Genomic DNA, 16,292 nt, shown 5'->3' on the forward strand with positions numbered 1-16,292 from the left:
AGACTAGTCCTGAATAGTCGAACAAAAAGAGCCTCAGAAGTTCACGTGGGCGCGAACAAGTTTTCTTCCTCCGCTTCTAACCTCGGTGCCTTTCGGTTTTGAGTCTAAGGGCTCTGGTTGGTTGGTGGTATCTGAGCAAAGAGAAACCTTGGGCCGTGAACGTTGCCCAAGAAAAGGTTTGGAATCTTTCCCGTTTCTTGCAGGCCTGGGCTTTTGCTCAGATCGGGCGTGCAGTGCAGGCGTTTTGCTCTGGGACAGTCCCCACTCCTGCCTCGTGGAGAAGCGAACTGGACCAGAGCAAAGTACGGATACCCAATTCTACTACTGTAGCAAAGACGGGAGAAATGGACCAGGGTGTCGCTTTCTTGTCACTCTCCCGGTGTTCTATCAGCCCGTGTGGAATGGCGCTTTCCATTTCTGTCTCCCAGTCCGTCTGAACACTTTAGCAGGCTGCCTGTAATGGACAGTACAAGGGGCCGAGCAATGTTATCTCAGGAAGCTCATAAATGTATTCAGATGTTGGCTTATTCAATGGAGTCTGTTATTGAGACTGATGCTGGCAAGGTTATTAGGATTAAGGGAGCAAATGAATCGTGTGATCGTTAGAGAATCTTGAAAGGAGGTTAATTCCAGCGCAGCGTTGCCTTGTGTCCCATAGAGCGGGGATAATTGTATTTGACTGTCTCCGAAAATCAATTTGGTCGTCCTTGACTTTGAAAGGGGGGGGCACTTTACTTTGCGCACGCCTTTACAGACGTGCACAAGCGCAATATAAGGAACGGGAGAGCCTGAGCATATAAGTGTATGGGTGTGATTCTTTGGTAAATGATATTTGGTCAGGAGCCTTGTCTGGCTGTGACTAGTGCAACATTCTCTGATCCAAAGCACTCTGATCCAAAGCACTCTGATCCAAAGCACTATTCTACCTGCAGGGATATATTTACACAGCAGTTTATTATTATCATTATTATTATTATTATTATTATTATTATTATTATTTAAATACCCCTCATCTGTTGTCAGAAGTGACATTGTTATGCAACCACTTCATTTCCTATTCCTTCTGTTGCTGGAGTAGCACATGCCTTAGGCTTCAGTCTTGCAATCTACCATATAGGGTGAAAGAGTTTAGCTCAGCCTTTTCTATTATAGGTCGATATTTTTAAGAAACAATAAATGGGGGAAGCATTCAAACATATGATCCCCTGGTTTATGTGTCCGCCCACAATCTAATTCTGCTAAAATGACTGTTTATCAATGTGATTAAAAAAACAAAAAACAATTGGCTTCAGAAGCATAACAGATTTGATCTTTCTTTCTCTTGGCCTAAATTGCTAAATCAGGGGAAATCTCCATTCTTTGAATATTGCAGGAACGCCAACTGTTTTATATGATCTATTCTAATCCAATCCTTTATGCGGGAATTCTTCAAACGGTTTGGGAATATAAGCATTTTTAGTTGACCAAAAATAGCCTTTCCTAGAATCCCTAATTCTGTCTAGGGCAGGGGTTCCCAACAAAATTTTCTCGAGGACCCCTCATCAAGCCGCTATTGTGACAAGGACCCCCATTGCTTGAACATCAAATGCATTATCTTCCTCTTCATCTGTAGGCCTTTGTCGTTTTAACGAACCACTTTTTAAGCAACGGTCCATTTTTAACTACGCGAACTGTAGCTTCCGCGAAAAAACGCTTTGTTTACAAACACTACTGTTTTGCAAAGAGGCAGCGCGCGCCAGGGAGGAGGGAGGGGAATGGAGAAGACAGGGTACCTGCGCAGTAGCGCACAAATGAAGCCGACGCGCGCAAAGCATCTTGGGGAGGTGAGCGTTAGTAGAATGCGCGCGCCGCCTCTTTGCAAAACAGTAGTGTTTGTAAAGCGCCACCTAACGGCATACAGCAGAACTACTGCCTCTATCCAATTCTAGTTTTGCGCTAGACTCTGCTCATGCAGGAAGCGGCCAAAACAAAAAATCTGTTATCATACGAAATATATTTAATATATTTTTTATTCTAATAGCATCTTGCGGACCCCTCTGGCATAGCTCGCGGACCCCTGGGGGTCCCCGGACCACCTGTTGGGAACCACTGGTCTAGGGAGACATTTTAACCGTTTTAAATAGCAGTCTTTTTTAAAAGAAAAGAAAAGAAGTGTTATTCTAAAAACATTTCAGCTGCCCATTTCTCTGCCTCGGTCTCTCCTAGAGACGTGTGCCAGCCTGCCTGAGTCAGCCCGCAGCGCACAGCATCCGTCGGGTTAATAATGCGAGGGAACTCGAGCGCCACCCACCGCTTTCTTTTGGAAAAGCAAGAAGAGCTCGCAGAATATCCTTTTGGCACCGTTCAGGGCTGGGCTCCAACCGGGCTGAGTTTGCCAACTCCTGAGTTCTTAGGGGTTCTCCAGAGAGCGATTTGAATGGGAAATACATCGGATGGACTGCAATAATCACTTCGAAACGCCCTGTCGGCAAACATCAGTGGGAAAGACTCGGTAAAAAGGTGTTAATGGCGAAGCTGCGGTTTGCCAAATTCTGGCATCAGTACTATGACTTAAGATGGAGGTATAAATAACCGACAAAAGTGAATGGAAATTTTCAAAACGGAGCGAGGAAGAGATTTAAGAAGAGGATAATGGTCTATAAGGTGAACAGGACATAATGGACACTTAAATAAATCCTGTGTTTTTGGAAGCCCTTTCCTAGAGGGAAGACACACTGAGTGAACTCAGAAAATGTGCTTGGACTCTCAGCCTGAACGTGTGTCTTCGCCGTGATCTATGCGGTATATAACATATAACATGAGAAATGATTTAAGAATCCATGCTTGTGGCTTTGCTCTCAATTAACACGATGTACAATGCGGCCCCTTAAAGGCTAGCCGATTTATCGTGGCACCCTTTACACTCCCTCAAATGGAAGGGCCTTTTCCCGGGAAAATGAGTAGGCCATTTGGACTGCCAAAATGGCAGGTGATTGTGGCAAGCGGTGTCTTGGCCTAGAGAGGACCCTCATCAGGAATTGATCGGGAATTTAGAGAGCAACTGGGACACTGCAATAAAATGTTGCAGTTGGGAGTTTTTCCTCTTGACCGCAGCGCAGGGGTGGGGGCAAGGGCGTACCCACCATGCGGCAAGTTAGGGCAGCTGCCCTACTCTAGAAGCAGGGCTGGTGGGCAGAGGCGGAGCACAGCCCGGCGGAGCGCGAGTTCGCCATTCCCGCCGCACCGCACCGCGCCGCACCCTCCCTCCAGCTCCCCGGCGCGCCCTCAGGCAAGGCCAAGCGCGGCGGGGAACCAGGGAGCGCGGCGCGGTGGGCGGGAACGCCGAATTCGCGCTCCGCTGGGCTGGGCTCCGCCTCCGCCCACCAGCCCTGCTGCTAGGGAGGGGCACAGCCCGGCGGAGCGCGAGTTCGCCGTTCCCGCCCACTTTGTGGCCCCTCCCCTTCCGTGCCTTGGCCCCTCCCCTTGCCCCCCCCTAGTTTTGATCCTGGGTACGCCCATGGGTGGGGGAACCTTCGGCATCCAGATGCTGCTGAACTACAACTCCCATGAACCCCGGCAAGTATGGCAAATGGTCAGGGATGATGGGAGGCGTAGTTCAGGAACATCTGGAGGGCCAAAAATTCCTCGTCACCGGTTTATGGTTGTAGCAATCGCTTTTCATATCCCGGTTTTCGCGCGGGGTGTTTGTGTGTCTTTTTAGGTCAAGATAAGCTGGTGCCACAGTAAACATGTTAATCTTGCAAAGTGCCAAAGAACTCTCTTTGTGTACTTAGAATCACAGAATTGTAGAGTTGGAAGGGACCCCGAGGGTCATCTAGTCCAACCCCAAGAATCCTGCCCACAAGCCGTCCCTGGCTGGGTTCGAACCACCAACCTTCTGGTTAACAGCCAGACGCATTGTGCCACTGGGGCTCCTAACATGGCTTTCTTTTAAAAAAAATTATTATTATTTTGCTAACAATTTGTATGCAGAGAATTGTGGTGTCAGTGGTCTCTCTTGCTCTCTGCCAGGTGCTGAACCCGTCTTAACAGAAGCCAGTGTGTTCCAGTTTAGGGTTCCAGGGAGTGTTTGGGGCGAGGAGCTTCCCATGAAATCCGACGTCGATGCCCTTACACGTCCCCCTCCACAGTCCCGTCGAGGCTCTCCTTCGGCCCTGGCTCTGCCTTCTTCCCTCTGAACCCTGCTTCTCCCTTCCTCTCTGTCTTGCGCGCATTTCCTTGGAATGCATCCCATTCATTCCAGTGGGGTTTCTTCCTGCTTCGGAATGCAGCCTAAAACTCCCTCTGCAAAGAGTCCTAGGCCAGCCCTTCACGCAGCCGGCCTCTCATCGCGATGGCTAACGAGGATGTGAAGAGCCCAGGGCGGGGGGGGGGGGGGTGAGGGGCCGTCGATTCCCCGGGGGAGCGGCGGGTCCTTTGACACCCCAGTGACTCCCCCGGCCGGGCCCACGCTCCAGCCTTGCTCGCACCCACCGAGTCCTCGGTGCGCAGCGTGACCTCGCTCCCTGATCGCCCCAGCCAAATTGGCTTCGTCGTCTTCCCCTCCTCTCCGGAATGACATATCGCTGGAGCCCTAATGAAGATGAATAAGCTGCTTCCAGAAGCTGTTGACAGATCGTCCCAATAGGAAGGGGGGGGACACACACCGCATAATTGCTCCAAATACCAGAAGACACGGTTCGGTTGGGAATTGGGGCGGCGGGGGGGGGGAGAGAGAGAGATGGGGGTGGATCTTCTTATGCGGAAGCCAGGCAAAAGAGCGTCGCTGCTGGGAAAGGCAGGAGGAACGAGATAGGTCTGACTCTGAGCCCAATCCTGTCAAAAGTTCGGCTCCTGTATAAACCCCTCCCAATCAGCAGAGGCTTATGAAGGGAGGCCAAACTCGGTGCAGGATTGGCTGTAAATAAGGCCTTGCTCTTGATGAGCTGGCAAAGTTTTGTTTGGGCTGCAGACCCACAGAACTGAAAGATCCTCCCTATCCACCCCTCCCAATTGGGGGTTTCCCCTGATTTTTTATTCTTCTCCAAAACTTTGGGTTCACCAAATCCAGACAGTACCTCCCTCCTGTCTTGGTGGTGGTGTTTTGGCTACATAAGCAGCATCACTCATACCCTGAACATCGGAACTTGAAGGAACAAGTGGACCTCTGTAATACTGTAATTCAGTGTGGAGTGCTTCTGTTCAGAGTTTCAACAAATCCATCCATCCATCCATCCACTCCTCCCTCCTTCTCTCCTGTTTTCTGCTCCTGATCTCCCTCAACAGCCAGTCTGCATTCTATGTCCATATTCAATCCTCATTGGGTTGCTGTGGGATGGGATTCCTCTTCCCTGTCAGATTTAATTTGGAACCATAGCATCCAAGTGCTGCTTTCCACCCATTGTTTCACTGTTTGCATATGGCTTTAAAGGGCAACATAGAATCATAGCCAGGTGGGTATCCCTAAAGCAGATCTTGAACTCATTTAAGTTGCCATAGCAGCGTGCCAGCTGTTCGGTTTCAGAGAACTTTCTCTTCAGGCTCACTCAGATGCTATCACATGACCACCCTAAGCTGAATTGGTGCAATGTTCGAAGTCCAAACCCTGAAAATGAAACTCTATGAAAAAGCTACCTTGGAGAGTTGTGACTTTCTTCCTCTATTGCTTAGCAGTAGAACATCTGCCTTTCATGCAGAAGGTCTCCGATTCAATCCCTGAAGCTCCAAGAGACCCCTGTCAAGCAATATTTAAGGACATCTCCCATGTTCAGCCACAAATCCACAGACACATTGCAGACTGCCTGAATGAAGCTCGTGGACCACAGTTTGGGAACCTCTAGTTTAGGAGATTGCCAATTCTAAAACTGCATGCATTTTACTGTGAATTTGTTTTTATCATTCCTACCTCCTGGGTAGGTGTCAGAAAACCTCAGTGGTGACTGGTGCACTTCATGCTGGGAGGCCAACAGTAGGTGGAGTCAGAGCCGATGATAGATAGATAGATAGATAGATAGATAGATAGATAGATAGATAGATAGATAGATAGATAGATACCGATACATATTCTAGTTTTCTCTCTCTTGCTCCCCACTTCCCACCAAGTTCTACAAGGACAATGCTGTGACTAAGGAGGAGGAAGCTGGCAGGCAGTGCCACCCTTGGGCTTGTAAGTAAGGAGGGAGGGAGGTGGGGTGGGGTGGGGAAACTACCCATTCACTTTAATGGATTAGCATCCTCTGGAAAAACCACACTTAAATTATTTGAACCCCTATTCAATACATACAACAACATGGCACATTTAACGCAGTAAGACCGTGACACACGGGACTTGGCTATCAGGTATGATGTGAAAAAGAACTTTTCTCCTTGTAAGAAGACTTGTTTGTATGTGACCTTGAAGTCTTTGCCAACCCTCTGCCCAGCTATGAAGCACGTGGCAAAGTAGACTGTAAGAGGTTTCTTTTATTTCTACCTGGAACAAAAGCTTTTTTCCTTTCATCCTACAGATGAGCACTTGGTGGCAGTTTCAGCTTGAAAAGGTATGTCATAAATTAGGCAGGGATATTCTATAGAAAGTCCATAAAAATAGTTGGCTGCTTCAGCCTGCATGGTCTTCCATCCTCTCTCTCTGTTTATCATCTGGCCAGCTTGGGCATGAGATCACAGCTTTCTATCACTTAATACTCCCCAAAATCAGATGGGAGTAGGGTACATGGTAAGATTTTCCTTCCTTTGGTTCCTCTCCCCCCACCCCCGCACCAGTCTCTTGAATCCAAACCAGTGAGACTTATTTCTGTGTAAACTATGAGTGTGCTCTAAAGACAGGGTTATTATTATTATTATTATTATTATTATTATTATTATTATTATTATTATGAAAGGAAAGAATATTTCATAGAATCATAGACTTGAGAATTGCAAGGGACCCTGAGGACCATCTAGTCCACCTTCTGCAATGGAAGAATAAGCTGTTGTCCCATTTAGGAACCAAACTTGAAACCTTGGCATTAAGGGCACCATGCTCTAACCAACTGAGCTATTACATCATATCCTTCTAGAAGGCACATACTTTTCGTAAATGCACACTGGCCAAATAGTTTGGCGATAGCTTTTACTTACCATAGAATATTGGATTGCCTACATTTGCTCATTTGCAAACAGCATGGTTTCTCCACTTCCATCATAGGGTTGATGGGAGAATATAATGGGCCAATGCTATGATCACCTTTGAGAACAGCTGGATAGAAAGATGGACTTGGATTTAAAGCAGCATGGAGTTAATTTTGCTTATGGAATGGGGCATTTGTACTATCATGTCCTGGAAGCAGCTCCCTCCTGCCCTGAAAACCCCCTCTAGATGCTTGGAGACCTTCAGAGCAGCTTTCAGGAGGGGCAAAGGGCTGCAGTCAGGGTTGGTGGCAGTGGAACCTGGTCCATTAGGGCAGATGAGGCATGGCCTCACCAATCTCAGTTTTCCTTCCACCACCCCCAGAATTCTCCCTTGTTACATCTCATCTGTAGGGACACGGGTGGTGCTGTGAGTTAAACCACTGAGCCTAGGGCTTGCCGATCAGAAGGTCGGTGGTTCAAATCCCGCGACAGGGTGAGCTCCCATTGCTCAGTCCCAGCTCCTGCCCACCTAGCAATTCGAAAGCACGTCAAAGTGCCAGTAGATAAATAGGTAATTGGTAGTAAAACTGGTAGAAGAATAAATATTTTCTGACAGGTTCCCTGAAGACTGACAGAAAGCTTCTCAGTATTTGCTGTCGATTAACTTTCGTTATCTACCAATTCATTCTTATTATGTAACACAATTGTCTCAAACACTCACCTCCCAGAAGAGCCTGATGAGTTTCTACACTTATTAGAGAAAGGGTGGCAATGTCATCAGTACACAAACTGTATTTTTGGAATTTGTAGAACTCTGTGAACTAATGAGGAATGTGTTTGCTATGCACAAGCTTTCCAGGAATGTTGTATCCCAAAGACAAATCTATACAGGCTAGCCAGATACCATTGGGGTCCCCTGCCCTTCATTAGGGAAAGACAGAAATGAGAACAGCCTGTTCATAATTCCACAGTAGTCCCACAGAGGATCACATTTCGAATGCCATGTCTTATTTAACTGCAGGCCTGAGCCAGAAATCCCAATATGACTATAAATGGGCAAAAGCAGACTCTGTATTTTACACCCCCACACACACACACCCAACATACATGTATAGGTGTGCATGTGTCTGAGTGTGCATCTTCCTTTTTGTACAGGGTTGCACATTTATTTTAATGTGCATACATGCAATAGGTGTGCGGTTCTTTTGATTAATTTATATTCTTTCAAAAGAACACATTGATTTTGGGGGAAATGCAGACAATTAAGACTGCAAATCCAAGGGAGGTGGGGAATAGGAAGAAAGTGTCTTAGCCTTCTACCCTGCTATCTCAAACATGGCAAAGCACAAGTAAGGGCAGAAGACTACTCTGCTAGGCTATGTAGACGTTAGAGGCTTAAAATGCAATGAGGTTGATTTCCATACACACCCTCACATTTCAAGTTGCATTGCACACTGCTGTACACACTAGAGAGATGATGATGATGATGGAGATGTCCTCGCCTAATACATATTACCTGTCTGGTTTCCCCACACCTGCAACCCCTCCCCAAACTCCTATTCATGAAACTGCCATCTGCACGTATGGTGACATCTGGGCACGTCTCTCATGTACAGACCCCAGTGGCTTAAGTTTTCAAAGGGAAGCTGATTGGAGGGAAAGCACATCAAGCACCAGTGTTTCTCAAGACGCTGTAGGATGGATATGGGTCATGGCTAATGCAGTAGGATTTTTGCTTTGCAGGCAAAAAGTCCCAGGTTCAATCCCCAGCATCTCCAAATAGGGTTGGGAATGCACTTGCCTGAAACTCTGAAGAGCTGCTGCCAGTCAGTGTACACAACAGTGAGCTAGATAGCCTGAAGGTCTCACTCGGTATAAGGCAGCTTTCGGTGTTCTTATTTTCTACAGTTCTCTCTTACATATTTTGGTTGTTCCCTTCCTGTTCTCCATACTTCCTTCCGAGGGGAATGGAAAGGGAAGGATTAAGGCTGCAATCCTTACCTATAACAATTAGGATGATGACGAATAATAATAATAAAATTTCTACCCCGTCCAACAGAATATTAAAAAAATGATAAAACATCAAACACTAAAAACTTCCCTAAACATGGTTGCCTTCAGATGTCTTCTAAAAGTCAGATAGTTGTTTATTTCCTTGAGATCTGATGGGAGGGCGTTCCACAGGGCGGGCGCTACTACCGAGAAGGCCCTCTGCCTGGTTCCTGTAACCTCACTTCTCGCAGTGAGGGAACCGCCAGAAGGCCCTTGAAGGTGGACCTCAGTGTCCAGGCTGAACGATGGGGGTGGAGATGCTCCTTCAGGAAGTGGTGTGGTGTCTTGACAGACTAGGACCTGGAAGTCAAGGGTTCAAATCCCTGCTTGACCATGAAGCCCACTGGGTGACCTTCAACCTGACCTACCTCACAGGGTTGTCGTGAGGATTACATGAGGAGTGGGAAGATCCATGCACACTACCTTGAGATCCTTGGAGAAAAAGGTGAGATAGAAATGCAATTAATTCATTAATGGACAGTTGAAACCGACTCTTCTTAGCTCGCATAGTGGCAGCATCGTAAGAGATATTTGGCAATGAAGAAAAGAGTCTGAATATACACTGAGGCAGCAATAATCCTAAACAGAAGCCCCCACGGAAGGCAGCGGAACTCATTTCCGAATAAGCATGCAGGATTTAAAAGTACATACACACATCTCTGGTGTATAGCGTATTGAGAGACGATCCTGCTGCCCCCATCCCCCGAAATCAGTGGGAGATCACCTCTTTGGGAGGAAGATGGCCATGAGGTATGTTTTATGTGTGGGGATGGGGGGAGAGAAACATCAAAGGGTGCTCAAGGCACAATGTGGGACGCACATGGGCAACCCCAGAGGCCTCACCGTCAGAAACGTGTTTCCTAGAGTTTTCCAGCTTCTGCCCCACCCACCCACCCACCCATGATTTCTTTTCTTCACAGGCAGCATAGCTCAAGGCCGTAAACACACCATTAAGGTTTTGTTCAGAGGCAAGAGAAGGAAAGAACTTTAAACAGACTTCTCCATTCCAACGTTTCCATTAAGTGACTATTGAAGAGGCACTTGGGAAAAGTTGTCAGATCCATTTTGTTCACGATCCGGTAGGAATAAACATCAAAATATGTACATGTACCACTTATTTTCAGGGTGTGGTGTTCTGAAAAGAGAGGGAGAGGTGTTTTGATTAAATTCACAGCCTATGTAACAGAGCCCGATAGCAATAGATAGTTCTGCTCAGTTCTATTTTAAAAAACGTACAGAAACTACTATAGCCGTTTAACTTTATTTCCACAAGCAGCAATTTGAAAGGGCTGTAGTCAAAGGCAAAGTCACCATAGGGATAGTCTATGTCTCTCCATGTTCAACCTTTCAACCCCCATCCCCACCTTTAACTTGTACTGTAGCAATATAAGGGGAAAACATGGTTACAAGGCTTGGATTGTCACCCCCAATCTCTGCTGAGCTGTGGCAAGATTTCAGCCAGTTCCAGGTGCTCACCAAGGGTCTGTGTTCCTTTGAGAATCAATATGTGGTGGAGGCTGTCATAGCTTTAAGAAATATGATTTATTCATAAATTGACACCTGAATTTAGATGGAAGAAGTCCAGATCTTACAGCATGGCCATCTCAAGTGAGGCTTCTCCCCTACAGCAGTACAGTACTGGAGACCTGACCTCATTGGTTCCCATCCCAATACCATGGAAGCCGCTGCAGTTCTAACCCCAGTAATGTTCAGGGGTGCCAACGTGAGTAAAATATGAGGGGGGGGGGAGTGCCAGGTAATCCTCACCCCACATAATTGATCACAAGACACAGCACACACACACACACACACACGCCCCATTTGAATGGCAATGCCCATCAGCTTGGGTGGGCAGCCTCCTCAAATATTTTAGGGGGGGGGCGGTGAAAGGACCTTGGCCCCTAGGAGTTGGCTTCTATACTAATGTTGACACTTCAACAAGGGTGGAGGTGAAAAGGAATTCAATCAGAACAGGCTGGGGGTGGACAGAGGGAAGGCTCCACACCCTGCTCCTGGACCATTGCAATGGCACAAAATCATAGCAATGTTTGTACAACAAGATTGCTGCACCAGTACAGCAACAAGCAGGTCCCATCCTGTGGTGAGTTTGGGGATCAGTCTCCAGCTGCAGCCCAACAAACCCAAAGGACTTGAGTATATAACCAAGGTGGTCTATCTCCATTTAAATCAGGGGCCAGCAGGAGCAAAAGCAAAATGAGGATCACTCTACAGTAGAGGAGATACTGCAGGTAAATAGTAATCTGTTGTTTGAAAACTTTGAGTACAGCTTTTGCCAACCTGGTGGCCTGCAGATGTTTTGGATTGCAACTCCTACCAATCTCAGACAGAAGGGCTGTGATGGCTGGTGCTGTTGGATGTTGTAGTCCAAAACACCTGGAGGCCACCAGGTTGGAGTAGGTTGTCCTAATATCTTCTGATGAACCTGATCCTAGAGATTGGCTTAATACACAAGTAGCAACACACCTTGCCAAGCACAGTTCTACTCCTGGAGAGAGATTTGGAATTGGCTGCCCCAATTTCCAGCCTTTACTTCTGTCCCTACAGTCTGTGGCAGGGTTGGGGAATCTGTGGCTCACTGAAAGATACTGGACTCCAACTCCCATCTTCCCTGACCTTTGGCCATGCTGACCTTTGGCCATGCTGACTGAGGCTGATGAGGGTTGCATAGCAACAACATCTGGAGGGCCCACAGCAGTTGGTAGCTGGAGGGGGGTGGACTTTCCCAGCCAGACGGTTGCATTCGATTCTTGCCAGCTTTCCGAAGGTCACACTTGTACCTTTGTTTTCCAGGCTGTTTTCTACACACACCTCTCACCGTTGTCCATCCAGGCAAGCAAGAAGCATGATCAGAGTTCAAAGGCACATTCCAGCTAGGCAAATATTATTCAAGGGCAATGTGAAGCAGGGATGATGAATGGTGTGGCACAGGTAGAGGGGCATGGCTGAGAAAAGACTCCAAATAACAGATACAGTGGTACCTCGGGTTACAAACACCTCGGGTTACAAACACTTCAGGTTACAAACTCCGCTAACTCAGAAGTGGTACCTCAGGTTAAGAACTTTGCTGCAGGATGAGAACAGAAATTGTGCAGCAGCGGCACGGTGGCAATGGGAGGCCCCATTAGCTAAAGTGGTACCTATGGATAAGAACAGTTTCAGGTTAAGAACAGACCTCCGGAACTAATTAAATTCATAACCCGAGGTAGCAATGTACTGTTTTCATTCATTTGAAAGATTTCTTACCTGCCCTTTGCCACAGGGTGGGTTACAACAAACTTATCGTGAAAAGCTCATTCAATTGGAAAGATAAGTAAAACAATTCCAATATAGGTTAAACAAAAGAGAAGAGGTGGGTCCCCCCCCCAAAAAAAGTCTGTCAAGATAGAGAGACCTGGAGCGCCTCTAGGATGCCACTCAGTGGGGTGAGAGAGGCACCAGTCTTCATTCATGCATGGATCAGAAGCACAAGACAATCAGGGTCAGTGTCAATTCTTTCTTTCTTTCTTTCTTTCTTTCTTTCTTTCTTTCTTTCTTTCTTTCTTTCTTTCTTTCTTTCTTTCTTTCTTTCTTTCTCTCTCTCTCTCTCTCTCTCTCTCTCTCTCTCTCTCTCTCTCTCTCTCTCTCTCTCTCTCTCTTATATATGAGAACTTATATATGAGAACATTTTAAATACACCAACTAAGTCAACTTAGAGATGAGCTTGCTCCTCCATAGTTATAATTGATCCCTGCTGCTGGATCCTAAGGATTGCTAAACTCTTAGAGGATGGAGCTATTCCTCCGGGCTGGGAGACTAAATAGATGCTGAAAAGCAGCATTTCGCTAATATGAACATGTTGTAGTCAGAATGAAGTATTTTTCAAACAACACATATTTCTCTTTTAAATCAGGGCTTGTGGAGAGCAAAAGGACATTCCAAGGGACCTGGTGAATTTTAATAAAAATGTCACGTTTTGTTTATTTGTTTGAATATTCAGCAGGGGTGGGGGGTGGGGGCAGAATAAACCACATTACAGTATTTTTCCAATACAAATGTCATGTTCTGAATGCCCTTACACTCAATTTATAAACTGGCAAAGGGAATATGTCAATAATAAAAAATTATCTTGACTGCATCTTGGTAGGGAAGCGGTGAGATCCAGATCCAGAATGTTTTGATGTCAGTGCCCAAAACTTTTGAAATGATTAAAATTATAAGCCAATATTTTTAATTTTATTAAAATTCTATTCATATTACTCAGCTGTATGTTTCATTCAACATATCATTCCATATGCATTTATTTATTTATTGCAGAACCAGCTGTAGCATGCACAATGCAGCTGATATATGGATTTAATAATAATAAAAAAGCCAAGGAAAACATTCAGATGCTGGCACAGTGCTCCATGCATGTATGAGGTTCCTACATGAATGGGTGTCTCCTCCTCTGGGGTTCAGTAGAAAGGATGGGTTCATAAACAGGCACCCTTTTGCTGTCTCTTCCACTTAGCAAAGTCTTTGCTTCCACTAAGTGGAAAACCCTTGCTCCTAAAGGAAATCCACATACCGGTACACACAGAGAAACGTCTTGATCAAGCGGATCTCCCTTTCTGCAGGCACACCAGAATCACTTAGCCAGAGATGATCTCTTAGGTGCTGTCTACATATCCCAGCCTATCATGGGAGTTGCTTTTCTACCCAACAGTGCCGCTGCCATACTTAAAAGCCTGTAACCACATGGGATCTTTCCTTCAGAATAGGCAAGACCCACCACTATCACCACCAAGAGGAAAGACTCACATGATAGACCTCATTCACATATTTGCACACTTTAAAAAGTGACAGCTGCCCTGCTGTCATGGAGAAGTTGATTCCAGGATGGGGCTATGACAGGCACCCCCAAACTCGGCCCTCCAAAATGTTTTGGGACTACAACTCCCATCATCCCTAGCTAACAGGACCAGTGGTCAGGGATGATGGGAGTTGTAGTCCCAAAACACATGGAAGGCCGAGTTTGGGGATGCCTGGACTATGACATGCTGAGGGAGCCTGAGTCAGCTCCAGATCTCACCTGCAACAACATTTGGCAGCCACTTTGCACTTGAAGCGAAGTGCATTTGGATCTGGACAGGAGATTGGCTGGGGATTTTGTGTACATTGTACTGCCTTGATTTCCATGATGCAAAAGAGGTGGGATATAAATATCCTCAACAAATAAAGGCATTCAAGACAAGATCATCAGATCCCAGAATGTCAACTTCTGGGCCCAAACCAGGGATATTTTCAGTGGATAGATTAATTACTTCTCCTCCCATTTGGACTACTGCAGTGTGCTCTACATGGGGCTACCCTTGAAGACAATCTAGAAACTGCAGCTGGTGCAAAATGTGACAGCCAGACGAGCTGAGCTGAGCAGTGAGGTAATGCCATGTGTTGCTGGTCCTAGAAGCAATGCATTGGCAGCCTGTGAGCTGGTGGGTCAAAATCAATCTGGTGGTAGAAGGCAGCTTGAGGCACAAGTACCTAAAACATCCCTCTCCCATTTCAACCAACCTGAGCCTTTAGAGCAGCTGGGGTGGCCTTGCTCACAGTGTCATCAATGGGCATGGGCTAGAGCAGGCACCCCCAAACTGCAGCCCTCCAGATGTTTTGGCCTACAACTCTCATGATCCCTAGCTAACAGGACCAGTGGTCGGGGAAGATGGGAATTGTAGTCCAAAACATCTGGAGGGCCAAAGTTTGGGGATGCCTGGGCTAGAGGGTAGTGCCCTGATTATGAAACACCCTCCCTATAGAAGTCTGCTTGTCCCTCTATATTACCATCAGTTAAACACAATCTGAAAACATTTTTGTTCACCAAGGCATTTAGTATGTGAATGGTGGGTAGGTTTTAAGCAGATGGAAATTGCTGTACATGTTTTGAAATGGTCTTTTGGTTGTTTTAAACTTTTGAAATTGTTTTAATTAGAATGTTTTAATTAGGATGTTGCATTGTTGCCCAGGACTCTTCAGAAGGTAGGGCGGAAGCAAAGTCATATTAATAACAAAATGATGATGATAATGCATTTATACACACACACACACAACAATGTGATCAGTAGCCAGAAATACACACTAGTGCCATCAATGCTCCACCTCAGCCCCTGAGATGCCTCTGATGAGGCACTTCTATGGTTCCTCACACCCCTGAGGTTTAGTCAGCCTTTACTAGGGGCCAAACTTTTAATGTGGCAGGCCCTGCCCTGTGGAGCTCCCTGCCAGTAGAGGTTTGGAAGAAGCTATTCCTGCCTTCTTTTAGACATTGCCTAAAAATGAAGCAAGCCTTGGAAATATGAATTTTCCTTTATTTACAGTGAGTTGGCCTGATATTTTTCCTGATGCCTTATGGATGCTTTAATATTATAATTCTTGTATATGGTACACACCACCTTATATTTTTACAAAAATGCAGGAAGAGAGAGAGAGAGAGAGAGAGAGAGAGAGAGAGAGAGAGAGAGAGAGAGAGAGAGAGAGAGAACATAGCACTTTACAAAGTAGCATGAGTTTGGTGGTGTGAAGGTTAGGCTGAATGTCTGGGCCCTAATTCTTGGAATAACCAGGCTAGTTTCTTGGGGAGGTGCTAGTCTGGGTGATGGGCCATTTAGGGGAACAAAGCAAGGGGCTCTGTCACTGCATCCCCTCCCTCAACTTGTTGGTAGTTGGAAGGAGAAAGGCAGAGTTGAGAGCAGAGAGTAGGAGTGTGTAAGCTAGAAGCTGGAGAATAAGCAGACTGAAACCTGTGTGGAAGAGTGATGCCTAATCTCTGTTTGAATCCAAAGCTGTGCTATGAGTGAAGCAAGACTCTCTTGGGGTATTAATGCTGTGAGCCCCTCCATTGTGGGCTCAGGTTGTATATGTGTGTAAATAAACCATATATCATAAAGACACCACAGTCTCTGCTGTACCTAATTCCAAAGGAAACATGGTCCCTGGGTAAGCATCCGAAACTCCTGGAATCTCACACCTCTTGGAGATTGGGGTGGCGTGCAGCAACATGGAAGAAAGGGCTTCTGCCTCAAGGAGCTTACACTCTCTATTTCGAGAGCAGAGACAACAGAGGGAAGAGGAGCAAAAGGAGAGACATTTGCCAACTTGACATGAATGCTAAACAG

At 46.3% G+C, this 16,292-nt stretch overlaps 1 long non-coding RNA gene across 4 annotated transcripts in view; it reads left to right on the plus strand.

Moving 5' to 3' along the window:
* The window catches only part of LOC118084148 (uncharacterized), a 28,352-nt gene extending 14,955 nt beyond the window's left edge, over positions 1-13,397 (plus strand). The window contains exons 4-9 of one of the 4 annotated variants that reach the window (XR_015947509.1): positions 6,486-6,518; positions 9,434-9,586; positions 10,062-10,220; positions 10,770-10,864; positions 11,333-11,390; positions 11,953-13,397. This is a non-coding gene — a long non-coding RNA (uncharacterized LOC118084148). Of the gene's footprint in view, positions 1-2,205; positions 2,819-6,485; positions 6,519-9,433; positions 9,587-10,061; positions 10,252-10,769; positions 10,865-11,332; positions 11,391-11,952 lie in introns of those variants that run through there. The other 3 variants (XR_009558152.2, XR_015947510.1, XR_015947508.1) reach the window with 3 other exon arrangements.
* The last annotated feature ends 2,895 nt before the right edge of the window (positions 13,398-16,292 follow it).

This window comes from Zootoca vivipara, chromosome Z1 (assembly GCF_965207765.1).
Source record: "Zootoca vivipara chromosome Z1, rZooViv2.hap1.1, whole genome shotgun sequence".
Lineage (NCBI taxonomy): Eukaryota > Metazoa > Chordata > Lepidosauria > Squamata > Lacertidae > Zootoca > Zootoca vivipara.